Source organism: Salvelinus alpinus, chromosome 34, assembly GCF_045679555.1.
Source record: "Salvelinus alpinus chromosome 34, SLU_Salpinus.1, whole genome shotgun sequence".
Lineage (NCBI taxonomy): Eukaryota > Metazoa > Chordata > Actinopteri > Salmoniformes > Salmonidae > Salvelinus > Salvelinus alpinus.
This window is the reverse complement of record NC_092119.1, coordinates 11,961,886-11,986,257: the sequence shown is the minus strand read 5'-3', so window position 1 is coordinate 11,986,257 and position 24,372 is coordinate 11,961,886. Positions and strand designations below refer to the sequence as shown.

At 42.7% G+C, this 24,372-nt stretch overlaps 1 pseudogene; it reads left to right on the top strand.

The window, feature by feature from the left end:
- LOC139563499 (galactocerebrosidase-like) overlaps positions 1–24,372 on the top strand; it is a 94,115-nt pseudogene that overhangs the window by 63,289 nt on the left and 6,454 nt on the right.

Sequence of the window (24,372 nt, the reverse complement as noted above, 5' to 3'; positions counted from 1 at the left end):
TTTAGACAGGTTACCTTGGCGTTCTTGGGCACTATGGTAGTCTGCTTGAAACATGTAGGTATTACAGACTGGGTCAGGGACAGGTTGAAAATGTCAGTAGAGACACTTGCCAGTTGGTCAACGCAGCTGTTGACCTGTTTAAAGGGCTTACTCAAATCTGCTACGGAGAGCATGATCAGACAGTTGTCCGGAACAGCTGGTGCTCTCACGTGTAGTTCCGTGTCGCTTGCCTCGAATTGAGCATAGAAGGCATTCAGCTTGTCTAGTAGGCTCGCATCACTGGGCAACTTTCGGCTGGGTTTCCCTTTGTAATCTGTGATAGTTTGCAAGCCCTGCCACATCTGACGAGCATCAGAACAGTTGTAATAGGATTCGATCTTAGTCCTGTATTGACTTTGCCTGCTTGATGCATCGTCGGAAGGATTTCTTATGAGCATCCGGGTTAGTGTCCCATTCCTTGAAAGTGTCAGCTCTAACCTTTAGCTCAATGTGGATGTTGTCTGTAATCTATGGCTTCTGGTTGGGAAATACAGTGCACCCGGAAAGCATTCAGACCCCTTAAATTTTTCCACATTTTGTTACGTTACAGCCTTATTCTAAAATTGATTAAATTGTTGTTTTCCCTTATCAATCTACACACAATACCCCATAATGTCAAAGCAAAAACATGTAAAAATACAAATAAAATCAAAAAACGGAAATATCACATTTACACAAGTATTCAGACCCTTTACTCAGTACTTTGTTGAAGCACCTTTTGTCAGCGATTACAGCCTTGAGTCTTCTTGGGTATGACGCTACAAGCTTGACACCCCTGTATTTGGGAAGTTTCTCCCATTCTTCTCTGCTAATCCTCTCAAGCTCTGTCAGATTAGATGGGGAGTGTCGCTAAACAGCTATTTTCAGGTCCCTCCAGAGATGTTAGATCGGGTTCATGTCCGGGATCTGGCTGTGCCACTCAAGGACATTCAGAGACTTGTCCTGAAGCCACTCCTACATTGTCTTGGCTGTGTGCTTACGGTCATTGTCCTGTTGGGAGGTGAACCTTCACCCAAGTCTGAGGTCCTGAGTGCTCTGTGGCAGGTTTTCATCAAGGATGTCTCTGTAATTTGCTCTGTTCATCTTTGCCTCAATCCTGACTAGTCTCCCAGTCCCTGCCACCAAAAAACATCCCCACAGCATGATGCTGCCACCACCGTGCTTCACCGTAGGGATGGTGCCAGGTTTCCTCCAGACATGAAGCTTGGTATTCAGGCCAAAGAGTTCAATCTTGGTTTCATCAGACCAGAGAATCTTGTTTCACATGGTCTGAGAGTCCTTTAGATGCCTTTTGGCAAACTCCAAGCGGCCTGTCATGTGCCTTTTACTGAGGAATGGCTTCCGTCTGGCTACTCTACCATAAAGTCCTGATTGGTGGAGTGCTGCAGAGATGGTTGTCCTTCTGGAAGGTTCTCCCATCTCCACAGAGGAACTCTGGTGCTCTGTCAGAGTGACCATCGGGTTCTCGGTCACCTCCCTGACCAAGCCCCTTTTCCCCCGATTGCTCAGTTTGGCCCGGGCGGCCAGCTCTAGGAAGAGTCTTGGTGGTTCTAAACTTCTTCCATTTAAGAATAATGGAGTCCACTGTGTTCTTGGGGACCTTCAATGCTGCAGAAATGTTTTTGTACCCTTCCCCAGATCTGTGCCTTGACACAATCCTGTCTCGGAGCACTACGGACAATTCCTTCGAACTCATGGCTTGGTTTTTGCTCTGACATGCACTGTCAAATGTGGGACCTTATATAGACAGGTGTGTGCCTTTCCAAATCATGTCCAATCAATTGACTTTACCACAGGTGGACTCCAGTCAAGTTGTAGAAACATCTCAAGGATGATCAATGGAAACAGGATGCTCCTGAGCTCAATTTTGAGTCTCATAGTAAACGGTCTGTACATTTATGTAAAATAGGTATTTCTGTTTTTTAAATGTGCAAAAATGTATGAAAACATCTTGTTTTCACTTTGTCATTATGGGGTATTGTGTGTAGATTGATGAGGGAAATGTTTTATTTAATCAATTTTAGAATACGGCTGTAAAGTAACAACATTTGAAAAAAGTCAAGGGGTCTGAATACTTTCCGAATGCATTGTATACGTATAGTCACCATGGGGATGACGTCGTCGATGCACTTATTAATGAAGCCGGTAACTGATGTGGTAAACTCCTTAATGTCATCAGATGAGTCCCGGAACATATTCCAGTCTGTGCTAGCGAAACTGTCCTGTAGCTTAGCATCCGCTTCATTGCACCACTTCTGTATTGAGCGCGTCACTGGTACTTCCAGTTGGACTTTTTGCTTGTAAGCTAGAATCAGAAGGATATGGTCAGATTTTCCAAATGGAGGGCGAGGGAGAGCTTTGTATGCTTGTCTGTGTGTGTAGTAAAGGACAGGGCGAGGGAGAGCTTTGTATGCTTGTCTGTGTGTGTAGTAAAGGACAGGGCGAGGGAGAGCTTTGTATGCTTGTCTGTGTGTGTAGTAAAGGACAGGGCGAGGGAGAGCTTTGTATGCTTGTCTGTGTGTGTAGTAAAGGACAGGACGAGGGAGCGCTTTGTATGCTTGTCTGTGTGTGTAGTAAAGGACAGGACGAGGGAGCGCTTTGTATGCTTGTCTGTGTGTGTAGTAAAGGACAGAGCGAGGGAGAGCTTTGTGTAGTAAAGGTGATCTAGCATTTTATTTCTGCCTCTAGTTGCACAGGTGACATGCCGGTAGAAATTAGGTGAGACAGTTTTCAGTTTTCCTGCATTAAAATCACTGGCCACTAGGAAAAGGTTTCATCCTTGGCAGAGTCTTCCAAAAGACTGAGTGAAGTGTTCATATTTCTACTTCAAATGTTCCTATTTCCCCTCCAGCACCTCACCATCTTGTAGGGTCTTGAGAGGGAGGACGTGAGGAGTCAGGGAAATGCAATTGAGAATCTACCTTGGCCTCTGTTGGTTTTCTTTGAGATGTCTTTCTGTTATGAAAAGTGCTATAGAAGTTAAATAAATTATTATTAATAAATCTCCTGTGAGATAAGATGAAGGTATTTCCCTAAGATGATTTCACATAGATTGGAGGGAAATAAATATTTGATGCACCACAACACTGGAGAAAACATACATGATACCATTACTGTGGAATATCTTTTGATGCCTATGAATCTGGTATCACAACTCCCGTACCAATCTCGAATTAATGATACATACCTGCCTACTAGTCATGATGTGTTGGTTGCTGTGCAGTTACAGTATATAAATAGCACATGTGCACCCAACATTGTGACAATGAGGTACAGAATAGAAAATACAGAAAAGGTAAAGTAATCAAATCACTTCCCTTTTGGCTGTCTAAAGTATGTAATATACAGCATATATTTGACAGTTGTATACAAACGCTGCAAACTTCTACTTGATCATTTGCGTCTTTCTATACCTGCCATTTAGAAAATGTCACAGTATGCAAATGTTTCACAAATGATTTAACTCACTGGTGTTAAACCTTTCCGACTGCATTTAAAGAGGTTGCTTGTGTACATGACGAGGAGGCTTGCATAGTTCAATTCATTCTAACTTTACAACATAGCATGCAGTTTTTAAGCTAGGTTCTTACAAGCAGCGCAATTTGAATTCTGGTCGTGCTCTTGGCAGTCCAATAGAGGACAGTTTAAATCTAAATCTTCTGTCTGGCAGCTTCACTAATAAGTGACAGGCAATGGAGCAAAGCGCCGCACAAATTAAATTCCTTTTAAGTGGCTGCCACTTTGTGATTGGGCTTAATATGCACATTTAGAAAGTAAATAGTTCCACAATCAAAGCCTCTGAAATTAATTTTGTCCCCAGATAGTAGGTGTAAGAACATTAGGCACCCCAAGTATAAGACCAAATATATATATTTTTTTGTGTTTCAGATGATAAAATAGAAAGTGATACAATTTGAAAAGATAATCCTTATTAATAACACTGGGTATGTTGACAAGCATTGAACTGAACACTGAAAATATTACTGTAGGGTATACTTGAAGTGTGCGTGTGTGTGGGTGTGTGGGTGTGTGCATGCGTGAATCCAACATGTGCTAAATTAAAATGTATCCATAGTAGCCATAGGATGTTCCAAGAGGATGACACTGATGAGAGAATGAAGGCACAAAACAACAATTCAAGTTTTGTATTATCATTGGACAACACTGACATCAAGTGACAGCCTGCTACCATTGCATAAGACTGACTGACAACAAGACTGTAATGCAGAAAGACATGAGTCAAGTTAACATGTTTAGTGGTTAGATAATATGGCAAAGATACAGGTCATACATCCGGGTATTGATATTGACCAAAATGGTATAACCCTTTACAGGACAGCAACCTCTTATACAGGGAAGTAGTGGGATGTCTTGCATCCTATTTACACACACATACCATGCTCTGTTGCTGTTCCCTCAAACAACTCTAAATAACCAATCATACTTGTCACCAGAGCCATCCCACTGGGTAGACACTGGTTGAGTCAACATTGTTTCTATGTCATTTCAATGAAATTGAGTTGAACCAACGTGGAATAGACGTTGAATAGACGTTGAATTGACGGGGACGGGATGGAGCACATGTTGTTACCACTATTATATAATTAAGCAATAATGCACGAGGGGGTGTGGTATAACCACCCAGTTTATAATCCTTTTAATAAATTGGGTGGTCGAGCCCTGAATGCTGATTGGCTGACAGCCGTGGTATATCAGACCGTATACCACGGGTATGACACAACATGTCTTTTTACTGCTCTAATTACTTTGATAACCAGTTTATAATGGTAATAAGGCACCTCAGGGGTTTGTGGTATATGGCCAATATGCCCCGGCTAAGGGCTGTGTCCAGGCACTCCGCTTTGCGTTGTGCATAAGAACAGCTCTTAGCCGTGGTAAATTGGCCATATACCACACCCCCTTGGGCCTTATTACTTAATTGTTCTTTACAGTTAAACTCTGAGTAAATATGTGGGTATGATGTTCCCTTCTGAGGGGATCAAAACAATAGCGATGTTGACAAGAACACGTTCCTGATAAACCAGAAATATCACATGGAGTACTGCAACAGCTTAAGGTGATCATGAAGTCTAACAAATTAATTAGATATAACTGAGAGATGATTGATTGTTTACAAATGTACAGACATCTATAGAAAATCTGATTTAAAATGTAGGGCTCTATTTCAACAACCTAACTCAATGGTAAATCTTAGAGCTGGCGATAGTGTTATAGGTTCGGGGGTGTGTCAGAAATATTTTTGCTATTTTCACAACCATAATTATGGGCACAATACTGTAGCTGGTGGTGGCTTGTGGATGTGTCGACGCTTGGCCCCTCACTGGACAATCAGAACGTGCTCCATGGTTAAAAATGTGGTTGCTTGTCTATTTACGGTCTTTTATGTATTGCGTTGTCATCAATTTCAATTCGAATGTTAGTCCTTTGTAGCCTAGTTCGTTAAAAAGCCTGCCCCCATATTTGCTAAATATGTTGAACGTTTTCAGTCCACTTTGTTAGAATTGCATTTCTTCAATAAGGAAATACATTGTTAAACATAGGCTATATAGCCTTCACACTGATATAGGGGCTGGGCCTACTGGAAATTGTAATCTGGACATGGACATGCCAAACATAGTCAATAAGCAAGATTAAATTAACTTGGCTATTGATGAGGACTAAAAGATAGTGTATAATTCTAATCAAATTCTAAATAAAACTAAACAATAGGCTGTTCCTAAATACAGTTAAAGGCACCATAATTGCTCCATGTGGGCGTATAATAAAGGCAGTTAAGACTATGAAAGGTTTTACACACATCCAAACTTTTCACAGGAGCTGGATAAATATCCAATATAAAGATAAATGGGGAATGTTCATTCACTGTTATATTGCTTGCAAATGTAATATTGTAAGATCATATCTGCACTTCTCCAAAAATTGGCCTAGCGGATGAAATTGCATTGCATTCGAGCCATGTACATTCTCACCATAGACCCATGGACAGTGAATCTTTTTGGTTTTTAATCAAATGAAATGTACATTTTTTTTAAACATTTTTTTAAACATACAATAAGATTTCTAAAAATGATTGGGTCAGAAGCATGATATCATGAATCACTTCTCTCGTTCCACGGCACTTTGTGCACACGTATAAATGTTTTTATGCATAACATTCGCACATCTATAAAATATACTAGGCTCCTGTCAATTGTATCGTTGCCTATGTGTGAGGCATATTCTCCAAAAATATTCTTTCTAAATACACAATTCACTGGCACAAAAGGCACATCTCTCCTTCCATGGGCACTGTGTTTCATGGCTGGGTAGGCTGCGCTTCCGCTCTCAAAATCCATGCCTTTATCAACTGCATTTAAGACCTGCTTTTTGTGGGTCTTAAAAATTCCCATTAGCACTGTATGAAATTGTCACTTTTGCGCTTGTTTTTAAGGACACGCCTCAAATATTGCCACCCCTCCCCCTTAGCAGAAGCTAGCTGATGTTAGACAGGTAAATTGCCGAATATATGCCAGTGCGACAGTTTTAACATGACCAAATTGTAAACTAACATGCGTTTGACACTTGCCACTCCTTAGAGCCAGCTGAAAATAGAGCCCTTAGTGTGTAACAGTCATATGCACATGATAATGGGTATTCACTTTTTTTTTTTTTTTAAGTTTGTTTTGTGTCATTAGCAGGATCTCTTGAAAACAAAAGTGCTAGTTAATTGATGACAGTGTAGGGTTTGGAGTGAAACATGTGGTCGGCTTTCCGTCAGGCTCTAACATCTATAATACGTGTCTTTTATTTGCCTTTTGATCATTACAACCATGATGGATAGGGTGATGGAGATACCAAACCCAATGGCCCCATTTTATACCCCAAGCAACGCCCATACCACAACCCCCACCAGGCATAACATAATAAAAAGAACCATCACAAACAAGCCCCACACCAGTAGTTTTGAGGTAGCCCTGAGTTCTCGCTCTCTTATTGGTTGTTGTCCTTGTTCGTTGTCACCTGAATAACCTAGGTCTTTTTTGAGAGTGAAGGGCTCCATGTTTCCTGACATTGTTTCTAGTCTAGCTAAAAGCTCTATGATCTGATTGTTGTTTGCCACGGCATTGCTAATGAAACACATATATCCGACCGTTACATTTCTGAACAAGCGGCGGCAGGTTTGTGTCTTGTTGAATGAACTCATCTATCAATATGTTCTTTAGTCTCCCCCCTGTGAAGAGAACAACAGTGTACTCATTGACCTCAGATGTAGTCTCCATCACTCTCTGTTCTTGCGGAGTGAATTGTCCCAGCTGAAGGACCAGTAGGAAGGGATGAGGTCCAGGGGCATACAGAGACAAGGCCTTTTCCATCTGAGCCTCTCCAGAGGGCTCACTGTTGAACGAGCATGGAGTCTCAACCACTGTTACTCCTCTCCCACACACTGCCTCTGCTTTCCAAAAGTCGTTGATCAGGGAGGAAAGACCAACGCAGTCCATATTCAAATGCCTCTGTGCCTAGGACGGTGTTACCCACAGTGCTCTTCCCCACTCCACACTGGCCAACCAACATCAGTCTCAGACATGAGTCATCAGACCGTGCAAAGAAATAAAACACTATTGTCCTGGACACAGATTAAGCCTAGTCCTCGACTAAAAATCATTCTCAATGGAAATTCTCCATTGAAAGCGCTGAGAGATTATGTCGGTGTCTACATGAAAATAAACTAGAGATGCTCCTGATCATTGATGGGCTTCTTGTACCTCTGGACAAGCAGCTAGAACACCCAGACCAGTAAACATAGGCCTCCAGTACACTAAACTTCAATTCTGAAAACATGACTCATACATGTCTCAGCTAAAGCTATAAGTGATTGCCATCATAAATCATTTGGTAACACTTTACACTTTACTTTACTGGTCTATGATGAGGGCTTAATTGAATCATCTTTAAGCGATTGTGTAAAGAAATCAAGCACACCCGATTCCAAGCTTGTGTCATTCATATTTTGTAGATGTGTGCAGTAAATTCATACAAATGTTTCTGCACTCCCCTTGTAAAAAAAGAATCCTTCTATTCTATGAACACAAAGCACATGACTTTTACAGATATTTTTTTTTTATATACAGATGAAGCAAAGAGATTAATCGTTTCCTCTTTGTGAAATATGAATGGTATTCAGGTCAGTACTTTGCCTTTTATTTACCGCGTGATAAAGAATCATTGCAATAGTGTTAGGGCAGTTTCACAGAAGAAGAAAAGTAATCAGTGTGGCTCAGTTGGTAAAGCATGGCACTTGCAACGCCAGGGTTGTGAGTTTGATTCCCATTGGGGAACAGTATGAAAATGTGTGCACTCACTACTGTACATTTCTCTGGATAACTGTGTATGTAAGAAAAGATAATTGAGACAACATTTTGTGAAGAGTCAACATACACAACATTACTTTTCACACATGAAAACAGGCTCAAGGGACAACCAATTGAGGAATTTGTGGCGAAGATTCCAGACCCTCAAAACTAATTCAGAAATGCCAAGGGTCATATCATGTATTTAACAATTTAAGTTCAGGGTCCCTCAGAGACCATTGAGCTTCTTGACAAAGTTGTCATTGAGTATTCACATCAAAACACATTGTATTCATCACATGTGCCGAATACAACTGGTGTGGACTTGAAAGGGACGTGCTTGGTTATGAACCTTTCCCAATGATGCAGAGTAAAAATTATACGATCATTTTTTTAAATAGTGACGAACACAAGAAGAATAAAATAAAATACACACGAATGGAGCTGTAAACAGGGAGTATCTGTACCAAATCAATGTGCAGATGTACGAGGTATTTGAGGTAGATATGTACATGAAGGTAGGGTAAAGTGACTAAGCATATGGATAGATAATAATAAGAGTAAAATGAAGAACAGAATAGCAGCAGCAAATGATCAAATCAAATGTTATTTGTCACATGCGCCGAATACAACCTTACAGTGAAATGCTAACTTACAAGCCCTTAACCAACAGGCCAGTTTTAAGAAGGAAAAAAGTGTTAAAGAAAGTATTTCAACAAGGCAGAGTTCATCTCAGCCTATGCTTCCCTCCAGTCCCTCGACTTCTTGGCACTGACGGAAACATGGATTACCACTGATAACACTGCTACTCCTACTGCTCTCTCCTCGTCTGCCCACGTGTTCTCGCACACCCCGAGAGCTTCTGGTCAGCGGGGTGGTGGCACTGGGATCCTCATCTCTCCCAAGTGGACATTCTCTCTTTCTCCCCTGACCCATCTGTCTATCGCCTCCTTTGAATTCCATGCTGTCACAGTTACCAGCCCTTTCAAGCTTAACATCCTTATCATTTATCGCCCTCCAGGTTCCCTTGGAGAGTTCATCAATGAGCTTGACGCCCTGATAAGTTCCTTTCCTGAGGATGGCTCACCTCTCACAGTTCTGGGTGACTTTAACCTCCCCACGTCTACCTTTGACTCATTCCTCTCTGCCTCCTTCTTTCCACTCCTCTCCTCTTTTGACCTCACCCTCTCACCTTCCCCCCCTACTCACATGGCAGGCAATACGCTTGACCTCATCTTTACTAGATGCTGTTCTTCCACTAATCTCATTGCAACTCCCCTCCAAGTCTCCGACCACTACCTTGTATCCTTTTCCCTCTCGCTCTCATCCAACACTTCCCACACTGCCCCTACTCGGATGGTATCGCGCCGTCCCAACCTTCGCTCTCTCTCCCCCGCTACTCTCTCCTCTTCCATCCTATCATCTCTTCCCTCTGCTCAAACATTCTCCAACCTATCTCCTGATTCTGCCTCCTCAACCATCCTCTCCTCCCTTTCTGCATCCTTTGACTCTCTATGTCCCCTATCCTCCAGGCCGGCTCGGTCCTCCCCTCCTGCTCCGTGGCTCGACGACTCATTGCGAGCTCACAGAACAGGGCTCCGGGCAGCCGAGCGGAAATGGAGGAAAACTCGCCTCCCTGCGGACCTGGCATCCTTTCACTCCCTCCTCTCTACATTCTCCTCTTCTGTCTCTGCTGCTAAAGCCACTTTCTACCACTCTAAATTCCAAGCATCTGCCTCTAACCCTAGGAAGCTCTTTGCCACCTTCTCCTCCCTCCTGAATCCTCCTCCCCCTCCTCCCCCCTCCTCCCTCTCTGCGGATGACTTCGTCAACCATTTTGAAAAGAAGGTCGACGACATCCGATCCTCGTTTGCTAAGTCAAACGACACCGCTGGTTCTGCTCACACTGCCCTAACCTGTGCTTTGACCTCTTTCTCCCCTCTCTCTCCAGATGAAATCTCGCGTCTTGTGACGGCCGGCCGCCCAACAACCTGCCCGCTTGACCCTATCCCCTCCTCTCTTCTCCAGACCATTTCCGGAGACCTTCTCCCTTACCTCACCTCGCTCATCAACTCATCCTTGACCGCTGGCTACGTCCCTTCCGTCTTCAAGAGAGCGAGAGTTGCACCCCTTCGGAAAAAATCTACACTCGATCCCTCCGATGTCAACAACTACAGACCAGTATCCCTTCTTTCTTTTCTCTCCAAAACTCTTGAACGTGCCGTCCTTGGCCAGCTCTCCTGCTATCTCTCTCAGAATGACCTTCTTGATCCAAATCAGTCAGGTTTCAAGACTAGTCATTCAACTGAGACTGCTCTTCTCTGTGTCACGGAGGCGCTCCGCACTGCTAAAGCTAACTCTCTCTCCTCTGCTCTCATCCTTCTAGACCTATCGGCTGCCTTTGATACTGTGAACCATCAGATCCTCCTCTCCACCCTCTCCGAGTTGGGCATCTCCGGCGCGGCCCACGCTTGGATTGCGTCCTACCTGACAGGTCGCTCCTACCAGGTGGCGTGGCGAGAATCTGTCTCCGCACCACATGCTCTCACCACTGGTGTCCCCCAGGGCTCTGTTCTAGGCCCTCTCCTATTCTCGCTATACACCAAGTCACTTGGCTCTGTCATATCCTCACATGGTCTCTCCTATCATTGCTATGCAGACGACACACAATTCATCTTCTCCTTTCCCCCCTCTGATAACCAGGTGGCGAATCGCATCTCTGCATGTCTGGCAGACATATCAGTGTGGATGACGGATCACCACCTCAAGCTGAACCTCGGCAAGACGGAGCTGCTCTTCCTCCCGGGGAAGGACTGCCCATTCCATGATCTCGCCATCACGGTTGACAACTCCATTGTGTCCTCCTCCCAGAGTGCTAAGAACCTTGGCGTGATCCTGGACAACACCCTGTCGTTCTCAACTAACATCAAGGCGGTGACCCGTTCCTGTAGGTTCATGCTCTACAACATTCCCAGAGTACGACCCTGCCTCACACAGGAAGCGGCACAGGTCCTAATCCAGGCACTTGTCATCTCCCGTCTGGATTACTGCAACTCGCTGTTGGCTGGCCTCCCTGCCTGTGCCATTAAACCCCTACAACTCATCCAGAACGCCGCAGCCCGTCTGGTGTTCAACCTTCCCAAGTTCTCTCACGTCACCCCGCTCCTCCGCTCTCTCCACTGGCTTCCAGTTGAAGCTCGCATCCGCTACAAGACCATAGTGCTTGCCTACGGAGCTGTGAGGGGAACGGCACCTCCGTACCTTCAGGCTCTGATCAGGCCCTACACCCAAACAAGGGCACTGCGTTCATCCACCTCTGGCCTGCTCGCCTCCCTACCTCTGAGGAAGTACAGTTCCCGCTCAGCCCAGTCAAAACTGTTCGCTGCTCTGGCACCCCAATGGTGGAACAAACTCCCTCACGACGCCAGGTCAGCGGAGTCAATCACCACCTTCCGGAGACACCTGAAACCCCACCTCTTTAAGGAATACCTAGGATAGGATAAAGTAATCCTTCTAACCCCCCCCCCACCTTAAAAGAGTTAGATGCACTATTGTAAAGGGGTTGTTCCACTGGATATCATAAGGTGAATGCACCAATTTGTAAGTCGCTCTGGATAAGAGTGTCTGCTAAATGACTTAAATGTAAATGTAATGTATTTACTAAAAGAAACTGAAGTAAAAAATGAATAAATGAAAAATAAGAAAATAACAGAGGCTATATACAGGGTGTACCGGTACAGAGTCAATGTGTGGGGGCACCAGCTAGTCGAGGTCATTGAGGTAATATGTACATGTAGGTAGAGGTAAAGTGACTATGCATGGATAATAAACAGAGAGTAGAAGCAGCGTAAAAAAGGGGGTGAGGGGAGAGGACAATTCAAATAGAAGCCATTTGTTATGGCTTGGGGGTAGAAGCTGTTTAGAAGCCTTTTGGACCTAGACTTGGCGCTCCAGTACCGCTTGCTGTGCAGTAGCAGAGAGAACAGTCTATGACTAGGGTGGCTGGAGTCTTTAGAAATGTTTTGGGCATTCCTTTGACACCGCCTGGTATAGAGGTCCTGGATGGCGGGAAGCTTGACCCCAGTGATGTACTGGGCCGTACGCACTACCCTCAGTAGTGCCTTGCGGTCGGAGGCCAAGCAGTTGCCATACCAGGCAGTGATGCAACCAGTCGGGACGCTCTCAAAGGTGCAGCTGTAGAACTTTTTGAGGATCTTAGGATACATGCCAAATCTTTTCAGTCTCCTGAGGGGGAATAGGCATTGTCATGCCCTCTTCACGACTGTCTTGGTGTGTTTGGACCGTGATAGTTTGTTGGTACTGTGGACACCAAGGAACATGAAGCTCTCAACCTGCTCCACTACAGCCCCGTCGATGAGAATGGGGGGCGTGTACGGTCGTCCTTTTCCTGTAGTTCACAATCATCTCCTTTGTCTTGATCATTTTGTGGGAGAGTTTGTTATCCTGGCACCACACTGCAGGTCTTTGACCTCCCTGTAGGCTCATCGTTCTCTGTGATCAGGCCTACCACTCTTGAGTCATCGGAAAACTGAATGAGGGTGTTGGAGTCGTGCTGGGCCATGCAGTCATGGGTGAACAGGGAGTACAGGAGGGGACTGAGCACGCACCCATTAGGGGCCCCCGTGTTGAGGATCAGCGTGGCAGATGTGTTGTTACCTACCCTTACCACCTGGGGACGTGCCGTCAGGAAGTCCAGGATCAAGTTACAGAGGGAGGTCTTTCGTCCCAGGTTCCTTAGCTTAGTGATGAGCTTTGAGGGCACTCTGGTGTTGAACACTGAGCTGTAGTCAATGAATAGCATTCTCACGTAAACTATTAGCTAACACAATGTGCCATTGGAACACAGGAGTGATGGTTGCTGATAATGGGCCTCTGTACGCATACGTAGATATTCCATAAAAAATCTGCCTTTTCCAGCTACAATAGTCATTTACAACATTGACAATGTCTACACTGTATTTCTGATCAATTTAATGTTATTTTAATGGACATAAAATGTGCCTTTCTTTCAAAAACAAGGACATTTCGAAGTGACCCCAAACTTTTGAACAGTAGTGTTCCTTTTGTCCAGGTGGGAAAGGGCAGTGTGGAGTGCAATAGAGATTGCATCATTTGTGGATCTGTTGGGGCGGTAAGCAAATTGGAGTGGGTCTAGGGTTTCTGGGATAATGGTGTTGATGTGAGCCATGACCAGCGTTTCAAAGCACTTCATGGCTACAGATGTGAGTGCTATTGGTCGGTAGTCATTTAGTCAGGTTACCTCTGTGTTCTTGGGCACAGGGTCTATGGTGGTCAGCTTGAAACATGTTGGTATTACAGACTCTGACAGGGAGAGGTTGAAAATGTCAGTGAAGACACTTGCCAGCTGGTCAGTGCATGCTCGGAGTACACCTCCTGGTAATCCATCTGGCTTAGTGAATGTTGACCTGTTTAAAGGTCTTACTCACATTGCCTGCGGAGAGCGTGATCACGCAGTCGTCCAGAACAGCTGATGCTCTCATTCATGTTTCAGTGTTACTTGCCTTGAAGCGAGCATATAAATTATTTAGCTCATCTGGTAGGCTTGTGTCACTGGGCAGCTCTCGGCTGTGCTTCCCTTTGTAGTCTGTAATAGTTTGCAGGCCCTGCCACATCCGACAAGCGTCGGAGCCGGTGTAGTACGATTCGATTTTAGTCCTATATTTACGCTTTGCCTGTTTGATGTTTCGTCGGAGGGCATTGCGGGATTTCTTATATGCTTCCGGGTTAGAGTTCCGCTCCTTGAAAGCAGCAGCTCTAGCCTTTAGCTCAGTGCGGATGTTGCCTGTAATCCATTACTTCTGGTTGGGGTTTGTGGTGTTTATTTTTTGGTTCATTATAGATATGTTTGCCTTTCAAATTAGAAGACAAGCAGTTGGATATATCCAGTGCTTAATAACTTGGACTGAAATAGGTGCCGGTACTGTTTATATTTATGTGCGGGAACTCTGCAATACTTTTGAGCTAGGGGAGGTGGATTAACTCACTCTGTTCTGGTGTGCTCCTGCCCAAGCCAAGCGCTGGATATATCTGGTATGATTTCACAGGTAAGACCTGTAGCTAGTGTGTCAGATTTTGCATAGGCCATTAGACAAGCGTCAGCTGTGGTCTTTCTCTAACAGTGGTCTCTGTTAATGTTACCTCTTGTACCTGTAGGCTTGCCATGGGCCTTCCCAGGTTGGGTTGGGCAAGGGAAGAACTGGCCATACGACTTTCCTGATACAACTGCAACCTATGTGGTGTCCTGGATCTTAGGAGTAGCCAAGCAGTACCATGACCTGGATATTGATTATGTTGGGGTGTGTATTCTATTTGTTTTTGTGGGTTGTATATTGAGAATATTGTAATTTATTTAACCAGGAAGGGCTCATTGAGATTTTAAATCTCTTTCTCAAGGGTCATTACACAATTACAGACAGACAACATGAAAAACTACAAGTAATCTAGTAAAAATCACTGGAGTATAACGAAATCATAAACAGCAAATTTAAAAACATTGACAGTTCAAGGAATCAGCCTCAAAATCTGTCATCAATTATTTAAAAACACCAATCGGGACAAGTTCTTCCAGTTTAAAACTATTTTGTAAGGATTTTCATTAAAGCCCTTTTACCAAATTCAGTTCGGACATTTGTAACAGTTAGCAGGATAAAGTCCTGCGAATGAAGAGAGTACCCACCACATTTCTGAAGAATAAAAATTCCCAAATAAAATGGTAGTAAACCCAAAATGGCTTTGTAAATAAAAGTATACCAGTGACTGAGCATACGAGTGACTAGAGAAGGCCATCCAACCGGTTGTGGAAAAAGTACTAAATTGTCATACTTGAGTAAAAGTAAAGATACCTTGATATAAAATGACTCAAGTGAAAGTCACCCAGTAAAATACTACTTGAGTAAAAGTAAAAAAGTGTTTGTTCTTAAATATTCTTAATTATCAAAAGTAAATGGAATTGTTAAAATGTACTTCAGTAAAAGTATAAATAATTTCAAGTTCCTTATATTAAGCAAGCAAGACGGCACAATCTTCTTGTTTTTTTGTTGACGGATAGCCAGGCGCACACTCCAACACTCAGACATCATTTACAAACTAAGCATTTGTGTTTAGTGAGTCTGCCAGATCAGAGGCAGTAGAGATGACCAGGGATGTTCTCTTGATAAGTGTGTGAATTGGACCATTTTCCTGTCAAACTGTAACTAGAACTTTTGGGTGTCAGGGAAAATGTAAAAAGTACATACTTTTTTTTAGGAACATAGTGAAGTAAAAGTTGCGAAAAATATAAATAGTAAAGTACAGATACCCCCAAAATCTACTTAAATAGTACTTTAAAGTATTTTTACTTAAGTACTTTACACCAATGCAGCCAACCCTGGTTTACAAAGTGCAGTGTTGCATAAGAGTTTTTCAGTTTAAAATAAATCTCAATGCTCCATGGTAAAGGGTGTCAATTGATCTCAAACGCTGAGTGGAATCATTCATATATAAAATATCACCATAGTCTAGGCATAAATGTAGCTGATAGACTCTTTCTGGCTTCAAAAGAAAAGTAGACCGTACCATGGTAAAATAAGGGTAAAAAAAAAAGCAGGCCTAATCCCAACTTCAGCTAATTGGATACAAACACGATCTACATATGTGTTCCTTCAATCTACCCACCTGTTTAAATATATGCTGTTGATGTTTTCTAATTATATAGATCTGGAATGAAAAGAACTTTGACAGCAAGTACATCAAGGTTTGTATTTGTAAGGTTTTCTGTCCCTATTTTAGCAGCCATTACCATTTTACACAATGTGAACTGTCTTAGAAGAAAAAAACAGCCACTAACATTTGGTTTTACTTTTGTTAATTTAGGTCTATATGCAATTGGCAGAGAGAGATGTAGAGGTATACATAGGTTCATAAATTCATCAAAATCCTATCAAGATATATCAGCTGTTTGCGTCTGAGAGCATTTAATTTGTATTCACCTTTTACTTTAACATATGCCAGCGCCATGCAATAGAAGCATCTTAGATACTAGAGCGGACACATTCTCTATTAATAGATAATCAACTCCTGGTAAATGCAATGTCTTGGGACTGCCATGAATATATGCACTAAATAAGATTATCCAGATATGCAGATGAATTATGAAGAATGTATTTGCATTTACCAGGAGTTGCTCTGAAGTGACACAGAACAGCCCCTGCTATTCCGTCTCACTCCAAATCACTGTTTCCTCCATGGCATGGTATTTCTCACGTGAAGCTAAGTCATTTCACAGGTATTTCTCTCTGTAGATGTGGTGTAGGCAATAGTGTTCTATAGGTCTATAAATGCACTGCTCCATACCAAACAAACATACTCTCAGATGCATTTTCACCAAAGTAAAGTGTTAAATAACATTGCATCATTAAACCCAGATGCCAGTTAAGGTGATTGAGGAACTGAACAGTCTTTCAGTTCGCTTTTGTCACCAGTTAGTTATTCCACTCCACCCTTCTAGAACACTTGGCAGGCAAGCGATAAGGCAGTCTGCGTGATGCCATCCCGTTTCGTAACTGGGATTGTTCTGTTGTGTTCAGACTAGCCAATAAGCTGAATGTTGGTGGCTGTTTTTACTTCAGATGCCTGAGCAGTCAGGAGATGTAGATGCCTAACACAATTACAGTCAACTCCTGGTAAATCCAAACTTTGTTTTAAGTGCATTTCAGTGCACCAGTACAAATGCAAATACATTCTTCATAATTCATCTGCATATCTGGATAATCTTATTTAGTGCATATATTCATGGCAGTCCCAAGACATTGCATTTACCAGGAGTTGATTATCTATTAATAGAGAATGTGTCCGCTCTAGTATCTAAGATGCTTCTATTGCATGGCGCTGGCATATGTTAAAGTAAAAGGTGAATACAAAAATGTAGTCCATGGTCCTGAATGGTTCTTCAATACTTCATCACCTTCTCACTCACCTCTCTCTCTCTCTGTCACTGGGTAGCTGCTGCGGCACACTCTGGATAAGAGGGGTTTGGAGAAGGTCAGAATCATAGCCAGTGATAACCTATGGCAGCCCATAACCTACTCAGTGCTTGTCGATCGAGAGCTGGCCGAAGCAGTTGATGTGACAGGGTAGGAGAGTGTTTCTGCTGAATTCTGCTGCGTCATCTCTTGAAGAGACCACCTCTTCCATTTACTGCATGAAGCATTTCATCCTTTCAGAAAGTATTCCTCAGGCCTACATTCTGCATTCACAGTGCTTATTTTTTTAATAATATATTATTTATATTATTTCATAGTTTTGATGTCTTCATTATTATTCTACAATGTAGAAAGTAGTAAAAATAAAGAAAAATCTTTGAATGAGTAGGTGTGTCCAAACGTTTAACTGGTACTGTATGTCTGTATACGTATGTGTGTGAACATGTGTGTGTGTATGCACACGCGGGTGTGTGTTCATCACCTTCATACCATTCCATGTGTGTCGCCTGACAGGGCCCACTACCCAGGCACCACCACAGTGATGGAGGCCCGGAAGACGCAGAAGAAGCTGTGGTCGTCTGAAGACTATAGCACTTTCAACGACGAGGTGGGGGGAGGCTGCTGGGCCTGCATTCTCAACCAGAACTATGTCAACGGACTCATGACTGCGTACCTTTTATTTATTTATTTCTACACAAAATCAGCCTAAGTACGGCAACAGTGAGAAGGTCGTTCTATGACTTACCCAAGGTTTGACATTAAGGGTTACCCTATTGACCATGGGCAAGTGAACTTAGCATTTAGACAAGTTGAGCCTGCTTAGATCATTTATTGTCAATTGTCACAGAGATGGTGAAATTTGTAATTTTTTCTTTTGGTACTCCGTCTGCGATTGAAATAGTTGACTTTTGTTGTTAGACTAAATAGAGTTAGTTGTCAATTAAGGCCCTGGCTGAGAATACGGAGTTTTCGCCCCCGGCCTTAAAGAAATCTTTCTCAATCTCTTTATCGAAGCTAAGGATCCGGATCACGTTCTGAGCATGTTATTTTACTCACAGTACGTAGCTACTGCTCACACTCCCCTTTATGTTGCTCTCTTTACTCACCCTTGATGAAGAAGCCTACACTGAGTGTACATTAGGGACATGACATAGACTGACCAGGTAAATTCAGGTGAAGGCTATGATCCCTAGTTGATGTCACCTGTTAAATGGTCCCGTGTGGCTCAGTTGGTAGAGCATGGCGCTTGCAACGCCAGGGTTGTGGGTTCATTCCCCACGGGGGGACCAGGATGAATATGTATGAACTTTCCAATTTGTAAGTCGCTCTGGATAAGAGCGTCTGCTAAATGACTTAAATGTAAATGTTAAATCCACTTTAATCAGTGTAGATGAAGGAGAGGAGACAGGTTAAATAAATATTTTTAAGTCTTGAGACAATTGAGGCATGGATTGTGTATGTGTGCTATTCAGAGGGTGACAAAATATTTAAGTGCCTGTGAACGGGTTATTGCAGTAGGTGCCAGGCGCACAGGTTTGAGTGTGTCAAACACAGCTACATTGTTGGGTTTTTCACACTTAACAGTTGCCTGTGCGTATCAAGAATGGTCCACTACCCAAACGCTATCTAGCCAACTTGATACAAGTGTGGAAAGCATTACCGGTAGTCAACATGGGCCAGAATCCCTGTGGAAAATGTCCGACACCTTGTAGAGTCCATGCCCCGACTAATTGAGGCTATTCTGAGAGCAAAAGGTGGAGCAACTCAATATTAGGACACTGTTCCTAATGTTTTGTACACTCAGTGTTTGTGTGCCTCATATTTCTGAACAGCTAAAATAAAAAACTGTGGCGATTTGAACAAACATTCTCAAAATTAAATATATGTTTGTTCAGCACCATATCCTGGAACCTGGTAGCCAGTTACTATGAGGATCTTCCCTTTGGGCGAGATGGTTTGATGACAGCAGAGGAGCCCTGGACTGGGAACTATGTGGTGGAATCACCCATCTGGACAACTGGTAACCCTCTGCACTTAAAGAAATGGATGGTTCACCCTCAAATGGTTGTTTTTCATATATTTTGAGTTACACTTGTAACTATATGAGTTACACTTGTTAACACTTGAAAAGTAGGTACAGATTAGCACAATGATGTTTGATGACCTTCTTACAGTTTTGCTATTATGTGAAGCTTCCCCAAAAGTAGCTATCAGCATTTCACATTTTGTCTTGAAGCAAGTGACAACTGCTAATGTAGAAAGACTTCATAAAATCATTGGATTATTTGATTTACATTTGACAATATTGTCTCCTAGCACACACCACCCAGTTTAGCCAGCCTGGATGGACCTACCTGCAGACCGCTGGGCATCTGGCAAACGGGGGAAGTTATGTCGCACTGACTGACAGCAAGGGAAACCTCACCGTCGTCATAGAAACCATGGTCAGTATTTATCTTCCTGTATATTACATGTGTTAAACTGAATATTTATTCTGAGTAATGCTATCTAATGTTAGTAGAAGTCTTCATTCTTTTGTTGATTGTACACTGTGCTTTGAACAATTTCCTAATTTGAATAGTCCATTCTAGTAAAGCTCTTTTTAGGTATCTGAAGCTTAACTTTTAAGGCTGGTTTTGGAGAAAGTCAACAATTTCCTCAGGCTCTCTTTTTCATACTAAGCTGTGCTTTCCCAGGAGCGTCTGATCTAAGCTTTAGCTAGTAAAAGGAAGTCCGGTGAGTTATCAGCTCACTTCCGCTGTCTGTTGATGCAAGGACCGTGTTGTGACCATAGTTTGTTTGTAGATTAAATTGTCTGTGACACAACATGACTGTGAAATGTGATAAATGTTTTTATTTTTCTATCTTTCAGACTCATGATCATTCTGTGTGCGTAAGGCCTCCACTCCTGCCCTTCAATGTCACACCCCAGAATGTAACATTCCAACTCAATGGATCTTTTGTGAGTATTGTTACAGTTATTGCATGCCTGTTAATGATTAAAAGGCTACTTTGTCTTAGTAAACGTGTCTCTTTCCTAGGCCTCGATCAGGGAACTACAGGTGTGGCAGTGGAGGTTTGACTTCAAGACTAAAAAGCCATTCTTCTTCAAGAAACTGAGCCCCTTAAAGGTAAACTTACTCCTCTGACAACTGTGATCTTTTAATGTACATATATACAGTTGAAGTCGGAAGGTTACATAAACTTTGGTTGGTGTCATTAAAACTTGTTTTTCAACCACTCCACAAATTTCTTGTTAAAAAACTATAGTTTTGGCAAGTCAGTTAGGACATCTACTTTGTGCATGACAATACATTTTTCCAACAATTGTTTACAGACAGTTTATTTAACTTAGAACTCACTGTATCACAATTCCAGTCGGTCAGAAGTTTACGTACACTGAAAAATTCCAGAAAATGATGTCATGGCTTTAGAAGATTCTGATAGGCTAATTGACGTCAATTGGAGGTGTACCTGTTGATGTATTTCAAGGCCTACCTTCAAACTCAGTGCCTCTTTGCTTGACATCATGGGAAAATCAAAAGAAATCAGCCAAGACCTCAGAAAAATTATTGTAGACCTCCACAAGTCTGGTTCATCCTTGGGAGCAATTTCCAAACACCTGAAGGTACCACGTTCATCTGTACAAACAATAGTACGCAAGTATAAACACCATGGGACCACACAGCCGTCATACCGCTCAGGAAGGAGACGTGTTCTGTCTCCTAGAGATGAACATACTTTGGTGCGAAAAGTGCAAATCAATCCCAGTACAACAGGAAAGGACCTTGTGAAGATGCTGGAGGAAACAGGTACAAAAGTATCTATATCCACAGTAAAACGAGTCCTATATCGACATAACCTGAAAGGCCGGTCAGCAAGGAAGAAGCCACTGCTTCAAAACTGCCATTAAAAAGCTAGACTACGGTTTGCAACTGCTCATGGGGGCAAAGATCATACTTTTTGGAGAAATGTCCTCTGGTCTGATGAAACAAAAATATAACTGTTTGGCCATAAAGACCATTGTTATGTTTGGAGGAAAAAGGGGGAGGCTTGCAAGCCGAAGAACACCATCCCAACCGTGAAGCATGGCAGGATCATGTTGTGGGGGTGTTTTGCAGCAGGAGGGACTGGTGCACTTCACAAAATAGATAGCTCATTAGGGAGGAAAGTTATGTGGATATATTGAAGCAACATCTCAAGACATCAGTCAGGAAGTTGACGCTTGGTCGCAAATGGGTCTTCCAAATGGACAATGACCCAAGGCATTCTTCCAAAGTTGTGGCAAAATGGCTTAAGGACAACAACGTCAAGGTATTGGAATTGACATCACAAAGCCCTGACCTCAATTCTATAGAAAATGTGTGTGCAGAACTGAAAAAGTGTGTGCGAGCAAGGAGACCTACAAACCTGACTCAGTTACACCAGCTCTGTCAGGAGGAATGGGCCAGAATTCACCCAACTTATTGTGGGAAGCTTGTGGAAGGCTACCCCAAAACATTTGACCCAAGTTATACAATTTAAAGGCAATGCTACCAAATATGAATTGAGTGTATGTAAACTTCTGACCCACTGGGAATGTGATGAAAGAAATAAAAGCTGAAATAAATCATTCTCTCTACTATTATTCTGACATTTCACATTCTTCAAATAAATTGGTGATCCTAACTGACCTAAGACAGGGAATTTGTACTAGGATTAAATTGGAATTGTGAAAAACTGATTTGAAATGTATTTAGCTAAGGTGTATGTAAACTTCCGACTTCAACTGTATATATTGTTTTTTATACAAGAGGTGTGTGCCCAAGCTTCTGAAAGTGTTAGACAGAGTGTCATCTTGTCTTTGGATCTTGTTTTGAGTCTTGCACAGTATAATATTTCTCCTCTTGTGACATTTCACATCTCCAAACTAACTTTTATGAGCGCTTATGTTGGATATGTTGTTTTGGTGTGGGCAGTTTTGCCACGAGTTTCATGCTGGCTCCCTTACACTTTCCTTGCTAGATTTCTGATGGTTTGTTCACCTTGAGCCTGGATGTAGATGAGGTTTACACTTGAACTACCATAACCACTGGGCAGAAAGGGACTTACCCTGATCCACCCCCCTCTGGACCATTCCCCAAAGTATACAAGGATGACTTTAAGGTTGGTAAGTACATTTTAAAGGGAGAAATGTCACTATCTACCAAAAACAACCCGCAAATGATCAAAAAACATATCAAAATGTAAATGATTAAATTAATGCTTTTCTCTTTTGTGCTTGCTCTGTCTCTTTCTCTCCTTCTCTTTCTCTCTCTCTCTCTCTCTCTCTCTCTCTCTCTCTCTCTTTCTCTCTCTCTGCAGCGATCCCTTCCTTCTCTGAGGCCCCAGACTTTGCTGACCAGACGGGGGTGTTTGAGTATTACATAAACCTGACGGACCCTGGTCCTCATGTCTTCACCCTGCGCCAGGTGGTCACACAGATGCCTGTTACCTGGGCAGCAGATGCCGAACAGACCATTAGCGTCATCGGAGACTATAAATGGTGAGGAATCAGGGCAGGGGGAGTGGGGGGGGGGGGGGGGTATAGGGTGAAGTTGCCCCTAGTTGTTGATCTAGGGTTAGTTTTGCATTTCCCCCACTAATGGTTAAGTTTATGATTGGGGCAAGGGAAGCTTATCCTAGATCTGTACCAAGGGGAAACTTCTTAGACTCCTGCTCAAGTCATGATAATAACATTAATTAGAAAGGGCTTTTAATACTTTTATCTGCCTTGATGTGCTACAAATGTCTTATGAAACTGGTGCGTGTAATTAGTGGAAAGGAAAATGGGTCAAGAAAGAGTGCATTTTACGGTGTAGAATTGTAATGGTGTACACTGTATGTTTTCCAGGCAGAACCTGACAGTGAGCTGTGATGTCTTCATGGAGACGGTGAAGACTGGAGGAGTGTTCATCGCAGCCAGAGTGGACAAAGGTGGCGGGTCGGTCCGCAGCGCCAAGGGAGTCTTCTTCTGGGTGTTCGCAGATGGCTCCTACAAAGTCACCAATGACCTTGGTCAGTATTTTACTCAAAATAAATGTAAATGGACGGACATTTTTCCAGACACAGGTTAAGCCTAGTTTAGGACTAAAAAGGCATCTCAATGCCAATTATCCATTGAAAGAGATTTTACATTTTAGTCATTTAGCAGACACTCTTATACAGGGCTGAAAGTAGATTTAATTTCTTCCTGGTACGGGACCTCCTGTGTGTGCACGCTCGTCCCAAAACATTTATGAGTGGCAGAATGGCCCTTTACATTATGCCGCCCTGTACGTTCTGCCGCCCTAGGCTAGACAAAACATTACCACCCCCATCCTATCCTCTCTAAACTAGAATGAATTCAGGAGGGGTCGGCAATAGGTTGGGACTTGGGACCATTTCTTTTTCTCAGCTAATAGTCGGCAGAACAGAACAGAACGGCAGCCCAATTCTTAGACCTATGCTACAAATTAAACCCAATTTAACATATCTGATTAGTAGGATATATAAATCAGTTCAATGTCAATAATATATCCTAATATTTTCAATCTGATTACTGTGATAAAATCACCAAGTTCTCTCTTAAATTAGTTTTTTAACGTTTCTTTGTGCGTTGATTGGGGAAGAACAGCTTGCATTCAACAGAAAATGTAGCTCTGAAAGTCTCAAAAGAAAGGTGGATCATGAAAATAGAAGTTTCAGGGAAGAATGGATAGAGAAATATGCATTCTTACCATATTTGTCCAATGTCAAACCAGAGTGTCTTGTTTACAAAGAAACGGTTTCTGTTTGCAAATAATTTAATATTAGACATGAGTATGAATTTAACCAGGCACTTTAAAAAGTTACCTGTCCAACCACACAGGCGGCTCAACCAACACACACAAATGGAAACTTCAACTGCTTGCTACTTGTCCGTCGCTTAGCCCAACAACAGAAGTGTTTCCCTAAATGCTGCCTGGGACAGAATAGCAAAGTAC